This window comes from Amblyomma mixtum, chromosome 6 (genome assembly GCF_055824585.1).
Source record: "Amblyomma mixtum isolate Tamu chromosome 6, ASM5582458v1, whole genome shotgun sequence".
Classification (NCBI taxonomy): Eukaryota; Metazoa; Arthropoda; class Arachnida; order Ixodida; family Ixodidae; genus Amblyomma; species Amblyomma mixtum.
Genome location: NC_143017.1, coordinates 126,132,145 through 126,156,726, shown reverse-complemented (window position 1 = coordinate 126,156,726; position 24,582 = coordinate 126,132,145). Strand labels below are relative to the sequence as shown.

Sequence of the window (24,582 nt, the reverse complement as noted above, 5' to 3'; positions counted from 1 at the left end):
TCACCCTCCCCCCTTCCCCAAGTTTTATTGACCAATCGCAGCAGCGCATTGTACGGTTTAACACCCTTTTTATCGCAGTTGTAGGTTCATGCATTACTGATAACCCGACCCCTCATTCGAAACAGACCTGGCTACGATGTTATTTTTATGGTCTCGTCAAACTGCTTTCAGCTACTTTTATCGCGCACTCAGCAATCTTTAATATATGCTATCTTTACAGCGGCAAGTTAGAGGTCACGTCGTTGTTCAAGTTCGCGAGGTAACATTCGTCCTTCTCAGCATAGTCCCTAGTAAGTGCGTCTTGGAAGGCGTCTCGTCGTTGTTTGGTGGTTGGAAGACATCACATGAACAAAAGAACGAGACGCGTACATGGCATCAGCCTCGTGTCGTGTTAGACTGTCCTTACGGCGTTCACAGTATTCGGTTGATACGGAAACAATAGGCCAGACCAAGATAACTCATTTTCAGCCCTGTATACTAAGTTTTTCTCGTTACGACTGTGACTAAATTTGATTTGCTGTGTATTGCATAGCCACGACAGGTATGAAGAAGAGGAGCCCCTTCTAAGCTGCTTCCATTCACCGCGGAAGTCGGCTTGCCACTCTCGATCTACCCCAGTCTGGCGTACTGATGCGACCCGCTTTCCCAGCGCTTTACCGCCGTTTACATGAATGCGACGAGCTAAAATTTGATGTGATGCACTGCTGTCGCATTCATGTAAGCGCGGCCCGTGTCTCATCTTGCTTTTTTGTATCGTTTGTGATGTTTGCGCTTTTTTCCTTCGTGCGCACTTATCAGCCGAGTGCAGTCTATCTTTACGTTCATACCTTCGCTGGGACATTGCCCCACTACTCGTTCGTGCATTTAACCTGCCGCGAAAGTGCATTCACACCGTGCACACCGTTATAGAGTCCAGCAATATCGGACGTGACCTCTCGTTCGCGAAAATAACATCGCGCAGTGGGGGGTGTAAGTGCTCAAAACACTTGCACCCCGTGAGGTACGAGATGAGTTAAAATAATTGCCATTGTCAAATGCTCCATTGTCACTGTGCCCTTGTCAAATGCCGCGAATGGGCTTGATAAACGAGATGCGGTTGCACAAACGCCCTCGGTTACTGTCGTGCAACCTATGAGCGGGCGCCGGTCGTTTTAGGGACAATGCGTAGAATTAAACCCAACGTCTGAATTGCCTGCTCATGGACTCACAGACCGTCTAACTAAAAATTTTTACTGTCGGCTTTCCTGAAGTGCGGTTCCGGGTAGATAGAGACGAATTAGTGTTGCAGGGAGTTTACGGCCTGCAGTGGTTCGCGACTGAGATGTGTACGAAGTTTTGCTCACGGAAAGCTGAAGTCAGACGGAAGAAGCACAAGTTGATGTAATATCCAAGGCTGATTGTTGGGCAGCCGCAAAGCGCTGGCGTTAGATGTAGGTCGAAGGCTGCGGCTTCCCTGGCTTTGGAATCGGGGTCACAATAACTTCCGGCTCTCTGGTACGACGCCGTCTAGCTATACTTTGCTAATGGTGCTAAGGAGCTGGGGGTAGTCCAGCGCAATTGAGGATTTTGTATACCTTATACGAAATGGAGTCCGGACAAGGCACTGTCTTCGAATTGGCACTATGTACTGTTGTAAGAAACACAGGCATCGAGAAAGGGCTAGCGATTCCCGCGGCGCCAGCTGCTGATGGCAGCTTGTCGACATGGGTGGGAATGCCTGCCAATTAAGGACTTGTGGCTTTTGCAGGCAATACATCATACTTTGTGCAAAACTTCCTTGCTGGCACTGTGGCGAAATAATCTGGTGACTAGTTAGCTGCGAAGCATGCTATGACCACTGCGTCGCGACGACAGCCGCCATGTTCCATTGCATGAAACGTTCGCGAGTTGAAAGTTGAGAGTTTATTAAGGAATTCAAATAAAGTTACAAGCGTATAGAGTGAGAGGTCCCATGGTACAAGACCGCAGCCGGTCCTCACATGAAAATAAATTTCAATAAGCGACAAAATACAAAATACACAACACATTAATTAGCGACACAGAGAATAAATATAGGTACATTGTGTAATATGAGTTACTGAAATATTTAAATGCAAACAATATAATGCAGGAGAATGTATAATAAAACACTCATAGATGCCGCGATACATGGGATCAATAACAAAAAAATCAGACATCAAGAAGGAAAAGCTTTAATTTGACCTTGAACAAAGAACGCGTATTAGCTTGTTTGATATCTTGATATCAAACAAGTTTTACTTGAGTTTTACTTGATATCTAAGTTCAAAGAGTTCCAAAATGATATGGCTGAAAAATGAAGGCATTGTTTCCCGTAGTTAGTTCGTACCTTAGGAAGTAAAAAGTTATTACGCAGCGCAAAACGCGTGACGATGTTGCTTATGATCATGCCGGGAGAAAATACTTCTCACTACATACTGAGAAGTATTCGATGACTTTGCAAAGAACTGCTCAAACTACATAGGATATTGCCGTCGTGATAGATAGCGTTGATATCTGCGAGCCTTAGCATTGAGATGACTCATTCTTGTGCGCTCCTGCGCAGAAGTATGGTCTTGTGAAGCTTCCAATGTGTCAGGTACGATGTTGATAGGATGTTGATAGGATGTTGATAGGCGGTGCTGAGTCATCTTCTTCATTCCATGCTATTCGATTTCTTTTATGCTCATGAATGTAGGTCAAATTTAACCCTACTGAACAATGAACATTTCCCGGCACATTTATTAAAACAAAGTCAGTCTTAGGTCTCGGTGATTCAGCAGTCGTGCTCTAAGATCGCACATAGCGTTGTATCGTCCTAAGCTTGCAGAACTCAGCACAAGTAGCACATAGCGTCCGTTAAGAAAGGAGTTCTATATTTCTTCTTTGCGCTTGTGCGTTTGTGCCTGCATCACGCTACTATTTCTTCTTTATAATATTTCTACCGCTGTTTTTTAAAAAAATAAATACTGGGATTGTCCTCGTCAATGGTCTAATAGAGGATATAATCTCTAAACTTTTGTGGAAGATTTTTGGACGAGCACTCCAGAGAAGTGCTGGCGGGGAAGGAGGAGTCACTGCAGGTGAGCTTTTCAAGTGCTAACGGATGACGCCCGGCTCTGGTGTGATCTGTAGAGAGCGGAGTCTGGTGCATCGAAGCTCCAGGACTGGAGCCGCTGGTGGCATCAGAGCTGATAGACGCCTGACTAGTTAAACAACGGTCCGCGATCTCCGAATGTAGAGTGGAAGGCACTTGTGGGCTGGCGATGAACGGCAAATACTCGGCAGAGGATGAGCAGAACGTGGAAGTGCGGATGCATGACAGAGAATTTCGAAGCACACCCGGCTCGCTCATCATTTAGAACACATGACGATGACCCACGTCGCTCTATAACTCTTCCTGGCTCCAAAAGCTGAGGAGGAAGTTTGCCTCGCACGGACGGCTTGCGGACTCCGCGTACGGGCCGACTGCAGTGTCTCGATGCTGAGCGCCCCGCCGCTGATCCGCATAAGATTTGTACTCGGCCTGCTTTTGTTTCAGCCTCTGCCTCGGTTCAAAAATATGTTGTATCGGCTTAGGTATGTAGTGCATAGGACACATAGCACATAGCGTCCGTTATGCAAGGAGTTGCATTGTTTTCACGCTATGCGCATATGCACATGTGCATATATCGCGCTACATTCAATTCTTTACAACACATAAGATAACCTAAAAGACGTACAACCTGAAATTTCAATGCCTATACTGCCGGGTAGAGAAGCGATTGAACAATTTAGAATACTACTATTGATTTATTGCCAGCGACAGAGTATGACTGTACCGTTTTCTCGTTATTATACGTAAAAAGTTAACGTTAATTTGCTTACTTCAATAGGTCACCCTTATGCCTTTCTTAATAAGTCATCTAATTGTTTTCATTCCCACGACGTAGGTCCAGTAGCGATGAAATGATAGAAGTTCATAAGGTTTTTCAAGCATTTCCGTTGGCCGGGTCTTGCGGAATTTATGTTGTTGTTGTTGTTTTAGCCTTTGAAAGAATGGCACATACCCACACTGGGGGATCGGCCAAGAATCGGGAGGTAAAGGTTGCTATTCACCTGTACATACTAAAAGGAAAAGAAAAGCACACGGGAAAGCGGAATTAAAGAATTCCTTGTCGAAGCGAATGAAATAGAGGAAGAAGGCGAAGAACAAGAACTGAGGAGAAGAAGAAGCGATTGTGTCGTACTACCAATCCCCTATACCCTATTACTACTCCTTTTCCTCTAAAACTGCTAATCTTTCCAACAGTTCATCGCCTGTGTCTTGGCCACTCCCCCGTAGTGGGTATGTGCCATTCTACTTGAGGCCAACCAACCAACCAACCAATCCCCCCGCGTGGGTATGTGCCATTTTCATGTGGAGAAGAAGAAGAAGAAGTACTCTTAATCCCCCCACGTGGGTATGTGCCATTATAAAGAGTTGAAGAAGAAGAAGGAGAAGAAGAGCATGGAGGCGACCACGGCCAATATCCAACTCGGCGAATCTCTCCGTTACGAGACAACACAAAAGGATCATGCCGATTTCGCACACCAGAGCGATCTCCTCCCCGAGGGCCGCACCGCCACGCTGCCGTCCACAGGGACCCGTGCGCGGAGCCGAAGCCACGCAGGCGGCAGGAAGAAGGCCCGGCCGAGACGCCGCCGGAAGAAGTCCCGGAATCGAGACTCGGAGAAGGCCGACGCAGTGGCGAGCAGCAGCGGCTGGCCCGCCGACAGCGAGCAGCCGACCAACCGGGAGAGCACGTCGGCCACGCCGCCAGAGCCAGATCATTTCTCCGAAAGGGCTCAGCAGCCTCCTCAGCGTAAGCATAGCCCATGTGGCGTTTCGTTACCTTCGTCAGGGGGTCTTAACTATTCCATTCGTTAAGACCGCTCTTAACACACACCATGTTTCAAAACCTAGCATGCTAGCTCTGCCATTGTTTCGAGGTGTAGACTGTCGCGTCAATACCAGAATTTAACAAATAACTACCTCCTTAATGGTAAACAGCTGGCACGGAAGATGGAATTCTTGACAGCACAAAAAAAAAAACGGTTGGAATTATGAGAAGCCTCAGTCCACCAAATGCTGTTTCGTCAAGAGAACTTGTCCTCGTCCTGGCGGCCAGAAGCCAAGCCCTCTGGTCGAAACGTTGATACCAGAATTTAACAAATAACTACCTCCTTAATGGCAAACAGCTGGCACGGAAGATGGAATTCTTGACAGCACAGAAAAAAGAAACGGTTGGAATTATGAGAAGCCTCAGTCCACCAAATGCTGTTTCGACAAGAGAACTTGTCCTCGTCCTGGCGGCCAGAAGCCAAGACCTCTGGTCGAAACGTTGGGCAACGGGCTAAGACTTTCTTCCCGGCCCTTGTTCATTTTGTGAGACCTGACTTAGAGGCATAAAGCGAAGACGATAGGTGACACCTCGGCGCATTGGAGGGAGCTGATAGATGGTAAATTGTTCAGATTGGTTGCGGAATGTCCTTTGGTTTTGAATTTGAACACTGCAACTAGTGTGACCAAAGAGCTTTGGGCACTGTCAACATGGCCCTGCGTTTTTCCGCAAAATATGTTATTTCTGGCGCTGATTGCACTCAAACAATGCCGTTTTAGTTTGCTGGCACGCGTTGGTGCGCGAAGAGATAAATTCGTTTTCCCACCCAACCGATACCTCATTCCTCTTCACGCGAAGAGTTCGCCTTTTCAAGGCAACCGAAGCATCAGGTCAGGTTATAAGTTGGCGCGCGTGTGCACATTGTTCCGGTCTATGCTCGTGGAGCCGTTCAGGCCTGGGGCGTATTTCGGCCGCCATTCAAGTAACCTTCAGGGTTTTGGTCTTGGCGGTGCACAGTGATGGTGGGTATGGGGCAATAAGTTATACACCATGCTCTTGCAAGCGGAACTAATCTCTTAAGAGTGCAATATTTTCTTCTTCGCTCGGCTGCTGACCCGAAAGACGCGGGTTCGATCCCGGCCGCGGCGGTCGAATTTGGATGGAGGAAAAATTCTAGAAGCCCGTATACTATACGACGTCAATGCCCGTTAAAGAACCCCAGGTGGTCGAAATTTCCGGAGGCCTCTACGGCGTCCCTCATAGCCTGAGTCGCTTTGGGACGTTAGACACCTGTTAGAGTAAAAGAAGAATTTAGAGACGTTTATTAGTCTTTCCGTTACAAAGAGAGGATGGTTAACAAGAGGCGGTGTTGCTTCTTTCGTGTCCAACACCCGAGTCCTCACGCGCCGCTAGAGCGCGCATCCTCCTCATCCTCTCCTCACATCACTCTCTCTCTCTCCTCATGCGGGCAGCTCGGATTGCTCTAACTCGCCTTCTGGCTAAGGATCTCCGTCGGCAGGGAAGAGCTGGCGTTCACACTCCCATAAACTAAACCAAACTAAACCTTGCTTAGAATAGTTCGGTCGCTTAGGAAAAGAAGTGTATATATTGTTTTCGGCAAAATTGGCATTTTTGTCAGGCTGATATTTCATAAATAAGTGGCATTTGACAGTGCATTTTGTCTCGTATCACGTTCAGGTGAGGTACAGCGTTTGTCAAAGATACACAGCCCAGGTGTTTGCTTCTTAGGCGCGTCCTGCGGGGTTCTATAGCAGACTTGGCTGTGCTAAGACTTGGAGGGCTGAAAACGCGAGTTCCTCCCCCCTTCGAGAGATTAGGGTATATGAGGATATGAATGACGAGCCGCTCTGCAAACCTCAGACGCAAACCCTTTTGGATGTATAATTTTGAAAAAGGCTGCACTTGTCTGTTTGCATCGGCGCAAATGCAAAATCGCGAAATGTGCGACAGTGCCAAACAAACTACATTTCTAAAGAAAACGACTGGCACGGTATCTTTGGTAGGGATACGATGAAAGCGCAAAAACCGGGTTCTCTTGAACTCCCGTATTTCATGCGCGAAAGATGCCTTTATCATTCCTTATAATAGAAAACTCTTTCCTCTTTGCTAGCATTGCCTGGACCTAGATAATTAATGTTTGCATATATTTTGCACAACATAGAAAACTTGAATACTTCGCAAACGCACTGAAAACAAAAGCGGTCCAGAATGCCAACCCTGTGCAAACGTTTAAGCGCACACAAGGCATGGGTTTAGTCGGTAAAATAATTTTTGCCACTATAAGCGACGGCTGCTGTCCTCTGCAGTGTCCGGAGGAAGTGCGCGAGTGTAACGTTATAGATAAATAAATGAGTAGCAAGAAATAGTACCGTGCACTGCCTTGCCTGTCCTGTTCCTTGTTCTGTTGGTTTGCTTCTGCTCCTCGTTGTTAGGTTTCTGCTTCATTCCACACAGCTCAGAATTTACGGAGGGAGACTAGAACGCTGTTAGTGGCCCTTTCACAGTTGTGAGGCGCAGAGGCGGATACCGGACTAGGCTGTTAGACCAACAGGAAAGCCGGTGGCGAGGGAACTTGAAAACTACAGCACGCATTCAGTATGTAAATAACTTTTCGAAGCAGACACCTCGTGTATGTAGAGTTCTAGCCATTGTCTCCCGCCTCTTCGCCTTTTCTTCTTTGTTGCCTTTTTATGTTTCTTCTTAATCTCCCTTTGCCCATTGTTACGCCAGGTGCCGGCCGATGTTCTGATGCTTGTCACAGTTTATGCAATTTCGTAATTTCGTGCAATAGATTGTTGGTGACGTTCGTGAACGCACCGCTGTTAAATTGAAGTCCACACCTTCTTAACCTCTGGCTTTCTAGAAGTGAATGGAAAGACTGCGGAAGTGGTCGCGCCCGAAATGGTCGCGCCCGAAAAAGTTCCAGAAACTTCAGCGGCCGGCCGCTCCTTCCGTTCTTGCCCGCTGGACGATGCTCACGGAGCACCCCCGAGCCCCACCACCACGGGCACGACATCGGTTCTCACTCCAGAGGCACCCGCTGTGCTTGAAGTCCACGAATGCATCGCAAAGAATGGCCACGGCACGGACAGCAAAGAGAGGCAGGACGTAAGAGCCACCTTCGCGTCTGGTTTTAGGACACCTGTGCAGCTCAGTGCGGGACGGGACCACACAGCCAGTATGTGCTTTAGATATTAAACGTTCATCCTCATGATTAACATGTTGGCTCAGGGTTTCCTCATTACGGCCAGATTTTCCTTTGAGCCGTTAGCCCCAAGGAATTACTACTATTGTCACTCTTTCCTCCCAAGGAGTTTTGTACCCTTTGGAGACTGGAGCAGGACCTTCGAAGAACCTTTACTTTGTGTTCCGAAAAATATGCTCATTATGAGAATTTGTTTTTTTTTTCGGGATTTAAGTGCCAGGTATTCCTGTGCCTTTCTTGGGAAATAAGTAGGGCATTTAGCTTGGACAAGTGGGCGTTTGGTCGCTTTCACCATCTGGTGTGCTTGAGTGCTTGCGTAACCCACGAAACAATCGCCTTTGATTATGAATACTCGGAAACTAGCGTATCAAAATGCAGGATCCACTACAGCGGCCCCAGGAGCGTAAAGCATCTAAAACAAGCCATGCAATTGTCTTTAAGATTTACGTTCTCTTTATCGACTAAGCAGACACGAGTTGTGTGTAGGGGCATAGTTTATGTTATAGCGATTACACGTAATTTGGGTCCTCAGCATCATGCCGACGGAAATTGCTGAAAAAAAAAAAAACTGCCGAGAAGAAAGCCGCAAAGTGCACTTTTCGCCACTAAATTAAAAGCTCATATTTTTCCTTAAGCAGCTTCATAAGAATTTATATGAATAGCTGCACTCTTAATGATGCGCACTTGTAAACTTGGTCGGATTACGTCTGATGCTGAGCTGTTGGTTACCAGTGCGCTCGGTGCGCTCGCCATCACCCTTTGGCCTATTTATCCGGGCTATAGAGGTGAAACTGACTGCTCTTTTCCTTTAATGCACGCCCTTACCACTCCCCTAATGCATTCTTCTTTGGACGACCACGTGTTATCGGTTAACGATACTTACTTCCCCCTCACAGTAAGAACGTAATACAATGAACCTACGTGCTGGCCTGTATTTTACTGTGTGCTAAATGTCTCCCCGTAGTTAACGACTAACTTCTTCTGGCATTATATCACCGCTTACTACCGGAAATAATTTTTTCGCGATATGAGAGCGATTATGAGGGAGATTATAGTGGAGGATTCCGGATTAATTTATACCACATCTGCTCACAACGTGCAGCACGCGGCCATTATTGCGTGTCGCATCCACAGAAATGGGGATGCCACTTCCAGGATTCAGTCTCGCGACCTCGGAATAAGCAGCCGAACGTCAGAGCAGTCACCACGTCTGGCGACTAAATAAAAATGCTTGTATACCGTATTGATTCGTGAGCTTCAAACTTCAGCTGGAAATCAATACGGAGACCGGACACCGTATTTCACAACTAAACCCAATCGCCTTTCTTTGCTCTACGTGCATTGTTACTTTTTACAACGGCGCATGCTGAAACTGACCATTGGATAAATAAAAACACAGCCTAGCCTTGACACGGTAATTCGGCGGTACTGCGAGTATGAGCAAACAGTGATTTTGTTGCTGCTGAAAACGTTCACTTACCAGTGACTGTTTCTGTTTAGGACCCAAAACCGACAGCGAAGCCCCCGGACCCCACAGATCAAGCTCCGCAGCCTGCCGAAGCTGATCCCGGGCAAGCAGTCGCGCTCAAGTCGTCGGTCCGCTGTACGTGCGCCTGGGAACGCTTTTGATTGTATTGAGGGATGAAATATATCATTCACCTAGCGTCGTCCAGCTTATCTGGTCGCAGTCGCTTGCTTTTTAATGGTGTAAGCGGCCGCAGGAGTCGCAATAAAAATTCGTTAGCTGGTTCTGGCTTTTGGAGAAAAACGTCTTTAAAAAGAGGCCCATGAAGTATTTGTTTAACATAAATGGGTTTCCCAAAAGTATAAGAGAATTTTTGCCTAAATTACGGTGTTAGCGAAGAACAATCTGCAGTCGACAAATGTAAGTCAGCACTTGTTGGCGGGTGGCGTCCACATAATTTAAAGCCATTTATTGGTCCTTATGGAACTCCCGCATTGTACAAAAGAAGAGGTAAAATATTCAATTCTGAAGGGTCGAGTAAGCATGTTGAAACCCGTAAGAAGTGAAATAGTTCGTGTCTGTCACAGCTTTTCTTGAGAAAGTTGAAATGAGAGACTGAAAACAGCGGCAATTACTTCGAGGAAAGTTTTTGCCTGAGTTCGTTTTATTCTGGGCTACAGGGAAGACCAATGCTGCTCAGCGACTCTCGGGACGCGAGAATGTTTATGGGTCGATGGCGGGGAGCATTGCTACCGCAGTGCACTGAACAGCCAAAAGCCAGTGGTTAATACACAGTTCAGCTTTGTTCACTCAGGACGTGAAGTGTTCAGAACAGTACTACTATGTATGTTTCAATAGCTGGGTCACGCGCTCGTATGTATGCGGAAAATTATTGTCACTGCAATGATTTAATTTGAATTGGTAGCTGTTCGCGATATGGGCTTAACTGCCACTTACTTTCCCTGGCAGTCTCGCTTTACTACGTCCGGGTATCTTGAAACTTAAAAAAAAAAAACACCTTGATGGAAATAATTTCATAAAGACAAAAAGAGACGAGGAGACAATGTACAGGCGCCAAACAAGTTGAACAAACTTATACCCCGGATTTGTGGTACTGAGCGCCCTGGGTGCAGTACGAATCATCAGCGCACCTTCATAAGCTGCATGGAAGGAGTGGTGTACGAGATACCCCTCACCTGTGGAATGTCCTATATAGGACAAACGGAGAGGTGCATGAAAAAATGTCTTGGGGAACATGACAGAAAGGTAGAGAATACTAAAGATAAATATGCCAATTTGGTCAGCCGTGTCAAACCGTGCAAGTGTACACCTCGACTGGAAAAGGCGAGGATTCTAGGCAGAAGCAAGATCAAGCAGGCAAGGCTTTTATTGCAAGTCTTTCACATAAATAAAAAGGCAGCTTTGTTCATGAATGGCACGTCAGTTAAGTTCAGTGGCGTAGCCAGAAATTTTGTTTGGGGGGGGGGGGGGGGGGGTTGATGTTGCAGAGCGGCCTCCTCATATAATTTGTGAAGGGATGAAACGCAAGAAAAATAACTGCAATGCCATATTGACAATGCCATTGTGTATTAGATAACGCTACGCACGGTCTAGACAAGTGAAATGTTTTTTTTAAATAAAAGAATGCATTCGTATGTCTTAAAAATTGTGGCAACATAACTGATACCAATGCTTCCATGTTTTTACGTATTTAATAAGTAAAGAAAATATCACACGTAGTCTAGAACTATATCGGTTCGAAAGCAGCAAAGCAGTGCATGCCACTGATATGAAAAAGACGTAAAGGCCACGAAATTAGCAAGTATAAAGGAGAACTATTTCAGCAAATCTTTGTCGTTCAAGAACATTTCCATTTTTGTGCATATGCAACGGCCAGGAAAAAATCTGAACGACGCTGTCATTCGTTCCAGTATACTGCGCAGCAGCAGCTGTCACCGGTCACGTATTGCGAGTAATTGCACCGAAATTTTAGTTTTAGAGTATAAACGAGGGGTTCTGAAAAATATGCCTTAGAAGTGCGAAGACAAAATGGAGTATTAGAAATGCGAAGATCCAACTTGATAAAGGACAAAATAGTGTCAATGGAAACGAAGTCACTAACCCTCGCAACAATATTTAAATAAACGTATGTGTTCATTAAATCTACGTATCTCAGCAAGAGTCACTCTATATAATGCGTCAAACAAGGCATATAAACGTCTTGCGCGATCACAAATACTAAACTTTACACACGGAAAGGCAGACGGTCCAGGCAAGAACAAAAATATGATAGCTGAAGTCGCGATATGTACTTGGGCCATGCTGCGGTCGCGACAGCACCATATGGTTAGAATAATAGCGGAACAATGCAGAAATCAATACTAAAGTACGTATTTTTTAACTGCCTGCATGGCGACAATTATTCGTCACGAACGACAGCCGGTTCAAAGCATCCGCTTCGATGGTGACCTTTATATCTTCTTCTATGCTGCTTGAAAGGGTCGTGAAGAAATTCTTTCTGGAAGACACAAATTGTGTCATATTTTTCCTGACATGAATCCATCACATGACCAGACGAGTCTTCGGCAGACTGTCAACTCCAGTTGGAAGGAACTGGACGCGAGAAACCAGAACGCTGACAAAGTAGAGCGGCTGTGCAGTGCGGCTGACTGCAGAGAAGTGATGACGTCATGAATTCGCGGGAGGCTGAGACCAAGTTTTGAACGCGCTTGTCAAGCGCGCGTAAACTGGGATAGCACGTGTAGCAGCATGATTTGAAAAGTACGAGAGCTAGCTAGCCACTGCATTCAGACTTTTAGCGAACATTTAAAATTTACCTCCAGCGTCCTAGTCTTGTCGGATCGTGTATATGCATACTGTACTTTCTGAACTTGAACGAAGTTTCTGTGTGTGATGTTTTCTTTAGTGAAGACAACAACAGAGTAGCAAAACGCACAAGCCAAAACAAGGACTGAAAACAGGCGCTGACTGACAACTGATTTTTTATTGAACCAGACGTACACAATATACGCGATAGCAGTGAGAGCAGTAATGACATGCTCTCAGCGTCACATTGTGTAAAGGGTCATAAAAGCGATAGCCTTATTACGCTGCTGTGCCTTTTATCGCTTGTATGGTCCTTTACACCATGTGGCGTTGACTGCATCTGATTACCACTGCCGCTGTTTTGAGATACATGTTATTTCACCTAAGACTTTACCCATTTTTTAAAGATAGGCTTTTGTAATAGATGAGGGCTATTTTCAGCACAGCAATGTGAGTGGTGTAATACATCAGAATACATCTAAGAGGTGCTCACTAGAAGGCTGGTTAACTGAGAGTGAATACTTCACTTTGTAACTGTTCCTGTTAGGGCCCTTAATTATCAAAAACGCGTAGCTCACCTTAAATAATGTCTATATCTGTTTTTAGGATTTAGAAAACGCGGTTACCCTCGGCGCTGTCACCCAACAAGTCCTGGCTGTTTCAGAGTTAGGTGCACTGGAGAGGTTGCTTTGCCTGCAAGCTTCTCGAAAGCGCATGTATTTTGGCGCCATGCAGCCAAAAAATGTTGGCCCACAGCGCCGAAGGTAACCGCGTTTCCAGAATTGTAAACATTGATATGAATAATATTTATGGCAGGCTACATGCCTCTTAATAATCAACGAGTCTAACAGTAATAGTTAAAAGTTAACTATTCAATATTAGTTAACCAGCCTGCTCGTTAGCACGTTTTAGCTGTATTCTGATGTATTACACCACTGACAGTGATGTGCCGCAGAAAGCGCTCTTCTGACTTAAAAAACCTATTTCTAAAAATTGTGTAAAGTCTTAGGTGAAACATCCTGTATATTGCGTATGTTTCACTGAATAAAAAATCAGTTGTCAGCGCCTGTGTTTGCGGCTTTTTGTTGTCTCGTTCGTGTTGCTACTGCGGTGTAGCTTTAGCTATGCACAACCAACTAGCTAGTCATTACGTATCAGTGTTTTGTTCTTACCTTAATTCTTGCCACATGGAGCATATTACACGTCCGGTGACCGTATTCAAGACATTTGATCAAAGCTTCGGCTTCTCCGCGGCCTTTTGACGATTCTTGCTCATTCCTGACTGCTGCACTCGTGCGCCATGCTTATAGTTAAAAGTTTAGGAAATTTATAAGGGAAGCAAACCAAGCGTTTTAAATTACATCATCTATATAAAAGAAAGCACCTATCCGAATCGAAAAGGAACGGAGATAATAATAATGGAACTGCACGAAAAGAAAAATTCTTTCGAGTCGTTTTACGGTAGGTTTCACTAGACATGGCAGCTGGCTGAAACAATCAGCAAGGTTTATTAAAAAAAAAAGCATTAGGCTGCTATGCTTCAGTGAAAGCTCGAATCGGTGTTACGGCAAACGAAATGAAACGGTGCGGGGATGTTAAATAAAGGCCCTTCGAAGGATCAGGCTGGCTAGAGCTGAAAAATGTGACAAAAGTGTGCACAAACGGAGCGAGCAATGAACAGTACTCACAAGAGGTAAGCAGATCAGTGCGATGAGGTGATAACTAAACGGGCAGTCGACGTGCTTGTTGTCACAAATTATATATTACTACGCCTTTAGCGGTGAGTCGTGTTAGGTTACTTTTTCTCAGTATTCTGAACAGTGTAAGTACGATTTTGCCTGAGGTATAGTACGGAGCAATATCCAAAAGCGGCTGTTTGCACGGGGAAATGTAGTTTATCATGCTACTGTAATATATCTCTGTTCTCTTCCTCGCAGTTGGGAAAAAGATGCTGCATGAATTTGCTGTCACGACCTCGCTCACCGATTTGACACTGCGATCACCGACGTTCCGCGCCAGCCTGTTCGTTTTGGCGAGTCTGGCCAGTGTGCTACTCCTGCTCATGCTCCTGATGCCCACACCTAACACACTGCCCGGCACATGCTCCAACTCCTACTGCAGGCGAGCGGCCAACGACCTCGAAGCTCTCCTGGACGCCACTGTAGACCCGTGCGACGACTTCTACCACCACGTCTGCAATGTATGGCTCAGTAAACACGACAAGGGCGTGGACTTCGCCCACGCTGCGTTTTGGAACGGTCTTGATACCGTGCAGCTGGCGCTCCTGGAGCACAAAAGGACGGTCGAAGGCTACGCCAACCTGCCTGAAATCTCTCAGCTTGCCACACTTTTCAAGTCTTGCCTGGCGTTCTTCACTTCATCGTCAACCTTGGCCGACGAAAACTTGGTAGAGGCCTTTGGCAATGACGCTGAAATACTGAAGTTGAAAAGCTTAAAGGAAGCCTTGCAAACAGTCGTCAGGTTGTCCCTGGTCAGAGGAATTTCCACCATGTTTCAAGTGAGCCTCATTAGGCACCGCAACGAGAATGTCAGCCTGTACATATCACAAGCGGTGCCATTTACAGTGAAGCTTAGGGATAAACCACATAGTTCGACGTGTGTGCACTTCGTGGCAGAAATCCTTATTACCGTTCTTCGGGTCTTGCCTGAGCACATAACACGCGACATTAACGCCACCGCGGTGCGTCTAGTTGAGTTCGACAAGAAAGTGTCCGCCGGTGACACTGCACATGTGCTCGCGACCTTAAGAGATCTCCACAAACCCCTCGAACAGCTGGCAGGAGGCGGCAACTTTGTTCATCTTGTGAACTCATTCTTACCCGTAACTTCTACGCTCGTTGACACATCGCAGGTTTTCTGCAGCGGACTGAACTCCATAATGGCCACGCTTGAGTACTTCAGCCAAGATCTACATCTAGGCCTTCTCTATATCTTCGTGCACGTTCTCGTGGAAATTGGCCAGTTCTACTACGCAAAGGAGCTCTTTGGAAAGAAGCCCAGGTACGCTGCGCAGGTCTGCCTAGAAGCCAGCCGAGACGTTATGCCACCGAACGTTTGGTCTGCAGTCTTCAACAGCCTCGCGGCTCTTGACAGCACCAGAGAGGCAGAGAATTCTACAATGGAGTCGATGTTCGATCACATCCGCAGAATGTCATCTATCCGGCCGCCCCTCCTCGGTATGGAGGAGAGCGACAAACGATACGCGGTGTCTGCATTGTCAAGCGTGCGGCTACTGTCAGAGATCGGCACGCCATATTTGCTGTCAAACGGCTCAGAAGGCAAGGACGAGGGATCCACCAACCCCGAAGTGTTGTTCGGCAATATGAACTTAAAGCTCAAGTCACTGGAATCGTCGAGGCGCTTGTCAGAACCACCTTGCATCGAAGACATGATCCGGAACCTTTACGCGACGACGGGAGACTGCACCTACTCTCCCTTGCTGAACGCGGTAGTCTTGCCTTCCGCAGTGCGACACGCTCCTTTCGTCTATTCGAGCGAAGATGTGCCCATCGAATTCGACCTGGGCACTGTGGGTGCTTTGCTGGCGAGGAGCGTGTTCCAGGCAGGTTTACCTTCAGCTCGAAGTGCATTCACATGGAGCACGGAGAACGTGGCACCCTTCGTACACTGCCACGAGCACCAAGCACCGCTAGTGGTGCACACCTTGTTCCAACAGATCACGCCCAGCCAGTCACTGGATTTGTTCGCCTGGGCGAGGTCCCTGAAGATCGCGCATGCTGTCATGGTGAATCTGTACAGAGGCGCCGCAAACATGTCGACATCCGAGTTCGAGTGGAAATTGGCGCAGCAGACTTTCTTTCGGAGGTTCTGTCTGACGACTTGCAACTCAGCAGATGAGAACGGGCCAGGCGCAAACGCGAGATTGCGTTGCCTGGCTCCAGTTTTGGGCATGCCGGAATTTTACAGTGCGTTCAATTGCCCTGCGCGGGAGGTGAGCACCCTAAGATATTGCCTTGATTCTGAAAGCAGTTAAGATTTTTAGTGGTGAACAGCTGCAGCTTGGTTACCCTAGATGTTGGGACAAAGTTATCAAGTACGAATATGGTGTATCGTAGGATGAGTCCTAACCACAGGATCAGTTGAGATGTGTTTAGTGTGAAGTTTTCGTCTAGAGTTTGTCTGTTTCAGCAATGAGCGTTCCGGTTATCAGTCGTATGTGTCTTGTTACATAAGTTTTAGTTGTTCGTTTTTGTCCTGTTAATATAAATTATCGTGAAATCAAGCTGCATATGAATTATAGTGAAATCAAGCTACTAAAACTTTGTGTTTAGACAGAATGGATTTATACTTTCCGATCTGCGTTGGTTTTGCGATCAACAGCAGGTCACGCTAACCATGACAACGATTTCACAGTTCGTTCACTGTAGAGTAAGAGCCCCGTCGTAGGCCAAGCGGACATCTTGCATTTCTTGCACGTTACCTTAGCGCAAAACACTGTCTATAGCTCAAACAGCATAGCAGAATAGGGAAGGATGAACATTCTTTCAGTGTGCGAAGCGAATGTATGTGTGTATAGAAATGTAAGTTGGTACCTGTCCGAATTTGTATGCATCTTGGTGCCGCATCCTGCCATTACTGTTTTATAAGACTTGTTCGTACTGGACACCCTTCCCTTTAATGCCTCTCTACAATAAACCGAAACGTTATAATAAATGACCATTCGCATTTCAACTTAATCCCAGTTGAAGTTTTTCTGGTGGGAACTAAAGGACTACCATATGAAGATGCGGCTTGGCTGGCTTGTGTGTAGTTATCGTTCACATAACCTGAGAAACATCTCCACTTGTCCTCCTCTGTCAAATACTCCGTGCAGTGGGCACGAAAGTGAAGAGAATTCATGCGGCTGCTGTTCCATGGTTTTGTTCGTAGAGCTGAAACATCGTACACTATAATGTATAGCTTCACTGCCCAAAGATGGAACATTAACCAAGCATGTCAAAGGCTACATGTACAAGATGTGTGCGTCGATGATGCAGGAGTGCGGAGTTTGCGTAAATTGTGTGCGAGGAGAAGCTGCGTGTCTTAGGACTGCTCCATAGGGAAGCGGCGCTGCCTGCAGGGGACGCTCCTAACTAGCACGCAACGCAACGCCATATTGCTTACTAATCACATGGTAAGAGGAAGCAGACTAACCATTGGTGCATGGCTAGCGTGGTCCTCGACTCTTCAGCTTTTTCTTGCGTTCGTCCGGTTTCTGTCTCAACTTTACAGTTTCGATGAGCAAAAGTTTTTGAAGACTGGTTAACAACACGACTTAATCGGCACAGTAGCGTGCCAACTTCGCTCCCACAGCAGCACGGAAAAGTGTACCTGAAACCTATACTGTCGTAGCATGCTACAGTTGATTCTGATCTACAAGTTTCGGAGTAAAATTTCGTAGTTGATGTTTTTTTTACCCTGTTTGCCACAACACAGAGGAAACATTTGCACAGCAAACTCTATGTACGCTGCTAAAGAAATGCTGTCAAGAAAACAACGTTCGTTCCGCTGCATAGTGCCAACATTCGAGTGCAGTTCATGCCACCATGCATGCGCTACACGAAGTCAGCGTGTTCAATACTAATTCTAGTACTTACTACTTCTAGTACTTCTAGTACTTACTGATTCTAGTACTCACTAATTCTAGTGGTAGTAAGACTACAGCAGTAGCTGAATGAAGCAGGCGAAAATGTGTCCACTTGGGTTGCACTTCGCACCTCACAAAATGAATGCCTTGCCTGTAAGGTTAAAAGAAAGGAAACATATCTGGAGCGGAACGAATACCTGTCCAGGAGTAAGCGATGAGGTGCTAGTTGGTGAGACATGATTATGCCTGCCCTTCCGCCTCAACCCATACGTACTAGCTTACGACAGTGTAAGTACATTTGCAGCTTCAACTGTTATGCTCTTACTATCAAAAGCAGCTCCGAGTTCCACAGGTGCATCATTGCATGCGCCTACAAGGCTTGCTTTCGGGGCACTGCAAGCATGACGCCGCTGCCGTGATAAACGACGGTGATACGCCGTTTTACCGTGGAACGATTTAGGCGGGGAGACAATACACTGACCATCTGGGGAAGAGTGGTCGCCCCGAGGACATGCTCTCCATCTTCAAAAGGACACTGGGGCCAAATCCATTAAATTATTGTTCTGAAAAACTGTTTTTATGTATTCTTGTTCGCATATATGCATCATATATGTGAACACACACGCACACACGCACACGCACATGCACATGCACACGCACACACACGCATACACACACACGTACGTATAGTCTTTGTCAAAAGTAACCAGGCTGCATGGTTTGCTTCTCAGTCGTATAGTAAAGCTATTATGCCAGCCCTAAAGCTCTAAATCTCTGTATGGTAAGGAGAACCCCTGCCCTCACCTTCAATGAAGTTTTTGATCTTTAGAGAAGACGTGAGGGGTCTACTATATGAATGAGAAGCAAACCATGCAGCCTGGTTACTTTTGACAGACTACATACGTACATACATACATGCATGCATACATACATACATACATACATACATACATACATACATACATACATACATACATACATGCATACATGCATACATGCATACATGCATGCATGCATGCATGCATGCATACATGCATACATGCATACATGCATACATGCATACATGCATACATACATACATACATACATACATACATACATACATACATACATACATACATACATACATACATACATACATACATACATACATACATACATACATACATACATACATACATACATACATATTGCTGTCCAAGAGGCAGCTTTTACTGTGGGCATCCTGCCACCACATAAATTTTGGTGGTGATATAAACATTTATTATTATTATAATTATTATTATTATTATTATTAGTAGTAGTAGTAGTAGTAGTAGTAGTAGTAGTAGTATTATACATGCTCAGATCAGAAGCTGTGCGGCGGCGTCGCCGCGGCGGCTACGTAAAGCCATGCAGAGGTAGAAATGTTAGTTGCGTGGCAACAGGTTGCTTTACGCGGCAGCGACACTTAAGACTGCTTACGTGTGAGAAGGCGTAAGCCCGCCCGCTTACTTTGTGAACGCAGTCGCCACGCTGCGGCGTCATGTAATCCGGTGCCACGCAGCTGGCAATTCTACCTCTACATGGCTCCGCGTAGTCGCCGCGTAGACACCGTCGCACCCTTTCTGATCTATGCGCTGATCCGCCCTAAGGGTATGATGCGATAGCTAATGGTCTGATGCTCATACATGCAGAATTGGTCTTCACATTCATAGCTCCCTGAGAGTCCTCATACCACTCCTGGCGCCATGGGATGACAAACGCTGCCACCTGGGGAATTTGGGCGATCCAGGTTGGTCTTCCGGAGCAACCTCGCGCGACCAATCATTAATTTAACCGGTACCTGACAGGTTGCACGTGGACGCCATCTTTTATGTGTGCCATGGAGCATCCCCACAGGCACACACGGATTTTCTCTCCACGGGGCAAGTAAAGCTTACGCATTAATAAAACTTGATTATATGGCTTTCTTGGCATGTTAGAGGTTTGTCCAGAAGCAGGAAGAAAATTCATTTACGGCTAAGAAAAATGAATAAAAAATTTATGTGCCAATCTATATAAACTAGTGACGCCTACTTTAATGAGGACTGGCCGCCGCCTTTTTGAAATGAGTGGGGGGTAGCATAGCCTCCGGGATACGCAAACCAAATTGGGTGTTGCACGCAGTTTACTTGCGAAATCGGCCGGTGTTGGCGACACCTCTATCTCGCTTATCGGCCTTTCCTAGCTTACAAAAGCTTCGTTTTTGGTGAAATCTGTTGCTATATCGTTAGAATGTCGTACGCTATCGATAAAAGCCAAATTCGCTTTTTCCTCCGTGCATCTTTAAGCGCCAGAAATGATTCAGCCTTACAAGTTTTCTCACACAGTGCTGTTCAATAAATTAGTTGTTCAGTACAAACTACAAAAACAAGTTCCAGTGTATCATCAACAACAGTTAGTGAAACTTCCGGCCTGTACGACTTCAACGATGTGACATCTGTGACTGCTTCAACATGCTTAGCCCCGCCTGTTTAGTGTACCTGGTGCGGAAAAAAAAAACGAACGGAATAGTATGTGAATGCAAGCGTTAACGTCCTTTACACGTTAAAATAGGGCTTTGGAATCGCTAAGCTCAGCCTACAGCAGCACATTTAAATACAGAAAAAATACTTGGGCGTGACGTAAAAAAAAATAGTTATGTAATCACTATCCATTAGTATGGATCCCTGGGCTCTGTACAGCTGATTAGTATGTATGTATTGAACGGAATTTTTTATCATGCATACACAGCAAAGTATTAACACTGAAGCAACTGAAAAATAAAAGCTCTATTATTGCTGAGGTTGCTAATTTAATTGTCTTGAAATAACTTTGTTCACCCTTCAGCCTTTGATGTGTTACCCGAGGTGAGGCCTCGTCAGGAAGTATGTTATTAGCTTCTTTCTTTCGCCTCATCCTGTGGGCATGTTCTGTGTAAACATGTAAACAGCGAGCAACTCCTAACAGATGGATTGTTTTTAGAACACAGATTACTTATGTCGCTCAACCATCCTTGTTACGAAGAACATTGTGAACACATGCCGGGTGCTGCATTACGGAGCTTGGCATTGCTGGCAGATTACTTTCTCCCTAATCGGGCACCAGTCGTTGGTTGCCATGGTTTGCCCTCAAATCTGAAAAGCGTGTAAACAATAACTTGGGCGCACAATTAACTGAAGCACTGACGCTTTGCTGGCATTCGCTTAGATGCCGCGTGCAGGTCTAGCACGCGTCAGTGGCATGGAGGAACAAGGTTTCAGAAGCTCGGCCGAAGGACACGACGCGCGAACGAGCGGCCAGCAGGGCTCGCAAGAGGAGGAAAGGCCGCCGCGTCTGCCTAAGCGTTCGTGGCCAGATCAATGGGCTGATACTAAACATAAGGCGCATACGATTCCTGGGCTCCGGGCTCTAGAGCTGCAAGCCACCCGTCAAAGACTGCAAGATCCCCAACTACGGAGTCGAAAATTCCCATTAAAGACGCCAGGACACTCAAGTTCACCTTTTTGCGTTAGTGAAGCATTCATAACAATCCCACCAGATGGACAAGCTAATCGTAAGTCTCAAAAATATAAACGGCAAAGGAATTATTCGCAAAACATCAAAAGGAAAATCTGCTAGAGCTCATCATCCGTATTACTTCGAATGTGTAATCGCCATATCATTTTTCTCTTGTCCCACTGACCCGTCAGCAGAGTGTGCAAACTCATGAGGGCAAAGTGAAAGATCTCTCAGCGTTTGATAGGATCGGACGAATTCATTTCTATACTTTGGTTGCCGACCATCCCGGCGCCTCGCGGTAGACATTGCGTTGTAGCCGGGCCCAAGCACGCAAGTACAGTCTTTGTCAAAAGTAACCAGGCTGCATGGTTTGCTTCTAGTTTGTACAGTGGAGCCCTTACAGCTTCTCTGAAGCTGAAATGGTCGTCAAAGGTAAGGACTGGGGGTCTTCTTACCTTCCAACACGTTTTGATCTTTAGGAAAGCCACAAAGACTCCACTATACAAGCTAGAAGCAAACCATGCAGTCTGGTTACTTTTGACAAAGACTGTACGTTGCTATGCACCTAGCTGCGTGTGCACAGTTACCGGCTTTCTGCAACCACGAGCAATACGCTGCTAGTTACCAGAACGAAGATTCAGCTGGTCTAAGCAGGTGGTACTGATAGGCCTGCAGGCAGGCGTGACAGATAGTGAGTTACTGCAACACGTGGAGATGTCAGCTGCGTTAGCAGCCTGATCTAAAGCAGGAAGTGATGCGAAGAAATAGAGCAGCGGAAAAAAGATGGGCCTCACTCCAACGATTACCGAACTTCCTCATACGTGAGCTTATTATAAGGAAAAAGAAGTCGTGCGCAACCGACAACTCTCTTGTATTCCTGTGTGAACTGCGGGCAGAATGGGCAAGCACAAGGAGAGCTTCGTTGAAGTAAGCAAATTTCACCTCTTCAGCGATATTAGCGAGACAGGTACTAGAAACAACATCTGATGCCTTGCTTACGTTCAGTGTGCTCGGCACAAAATAACTTCGGGGACCGAGTGCTACCTAAATGGTACAACCTTCAAAACACTTCTTCGTAGTGCTATGCATGGTGAGAAGGGAAGTTCGTGCTGACGCAGAGACAACGTGGACACACCGAGGCAGCTTGGGGGAAGGGGGGGGGGGGGGGGGGAGAGAAATTTGTTCGGGTCCATATTCGTTTTTGTTTTTCGGCTTCTTGACGGGTTATATTTTCGGTAGCAAGAATGCTAAATTGGCGACTTCATATTTATTGTCAAATCTTCCTTCCTCGTCTTCCAAGCCGCGAGCAACGTTAAAGTTCAACCTGTCTGTGCGCGTAAAGGCCTCACTTAAAGATATGCAGGCGTTCCAATCCTCGCAAGGCTGCGATAGTTTAGATCTTCAGTTTCTTCAGTTTATCCTAACCAAGCACAGACGACGCGGTCGAGGAGGAGGAGGAGAAACTTGCACTGTACAGTTAATCTTGGGAAAAAGTAAGAGACGAAATATTTTGACGACTCGTCTGAATCACAGCGTTTAGGTTGGATAGACGCGGTGATTACACTAAATTATTGCATTTTTTTTTTGCTGTAGCTGTTATTCAGATACCTACCGCACACTTAAGGGAATTAGTGCACATGGGGTGTGTATCGGTGACCGCTAAAACTGTACGGTGCACGCCAGCCAGTCTGGCAACGTGCTCGGGCACTTCCGGTGAGCGGGCAATAAACGTCAGTTGTTTCATGGCTACCGCACGTGTCGGTCTCTTGTATACATGGTGTCAGAAGTGACCAGTTCCCGCGCCAAAAAATGACGGAGCTTCCGCCTCCAGAGCCGTTACGTTTCGGGGATAATGTGGCGGACAACTGGACTCGATTCAAGCAACGGGTAGAGCTCTATTTCATCGCCACTGAGTCAACAGAACCAGGCAGACAACGCAGCAACGCCCAGAAAGCCGCCATTTTGCTTCACCTCGCCGGTCAAGAGGCAATAGATGTTTACAACACCTTCGATCTTACCGCTGAAGACAAGAAGGACTACGACAAGCTAGTGCAAGCTTTTGAAGCCTACTGCCTACCGCAGAGCAATGAGACGTTCGAGCGCTACGTGTTCCGGAACCGCACGCAAGCCGAAGGTGAGCCGTTCGAGCACTTCTATCGAGACTTGCAACTGAAATCGAAGACCTGCAATTTTGACACCCTTCGGGAATCTATGCTGCGTGACCAAATAGTGTACGGCACATCTAGTAGGACGCTGAGGGAAAAGCTTCTAGCCAAAAAGGACTTGACACTCACCACAGCCGTCGAGTGGGCAAAGGCTGAGGAAATCGCTGCCGCACAAAGCAAAGTGTGGAGTGAAGACAAAAGCGTCGACGCAGTGGGTGAGGAGAAAAACAAGCATCAGCAGCACAGGAACGACGCGCTGGGTTACGGCAAAGAGAGACACCAAGAAAAGAAATGCGGCTACTGCAACCGCTCGCATAGGCCTCGCGAGTGTCCAGCATATGGGAAAAAATGTGCTAGGTGCGGAAAGCAGAATCATTTCGCAGTTTGCTGCAGAGCAAGAGCAGCGGATGTTAACGAGGTTGCCGAGCGGCCGGACGACGACGACGGCTTTACCGTGCTGCACGTATCTACAGCATGCAAGAAAGCGAGCGCTGCTGATGCGCGCGACTGGGAGGTAGCGACTCGTATTTCGGGACGGGAAGTGCGGCTGAAAGTCGACACCGGCGCGCAGGCCAACCTGCTGCCGCGCGGCTTGTTTGCAGCCCTGGGAACCAAGCAGCAGCCAGAGCCAGCCAGGGCCGTACTACGCAGCTACGGCGGGAATGAAATCGTGCACATGGGAAAGGTATGCCTCCCGGTTCGGATTGGCGCCGACACTCGACTAGTGGAATTCTTTGTTGTGAAGAAGGGCCGTCAGGCGATCTTGGGACTGCAGGCTTGTGAGCAGTTTGGTCTTATCAACAGAATCAGAGCAGTAAAAAAAGATGAGGCTTTGTCCGAGTGCGTTCGCCGGCAGTATCCCAAGTTGTTCACGGGCATCGGAAAACTGAAGCGGGAATACAGCATGACTCTTCAAGATGGCGCCCGTCCAG

At 46.6% G+C, this 24,582-nt stretch overlaps 1 protein-coding gene across 1 annotated transcript in view; it reads right to left on the bottom strand.

Moving 5' to 3' along the window:
* Positions 1-24,582, bottom strand: part of LOC149340302 (juvenile hormone acid O-methyltransferase-like) — a 71,353-nt gene that overhangs the window by 39,646 nt on the left and 7,125 nt on the right. The window lies entirely within an intron of this gene.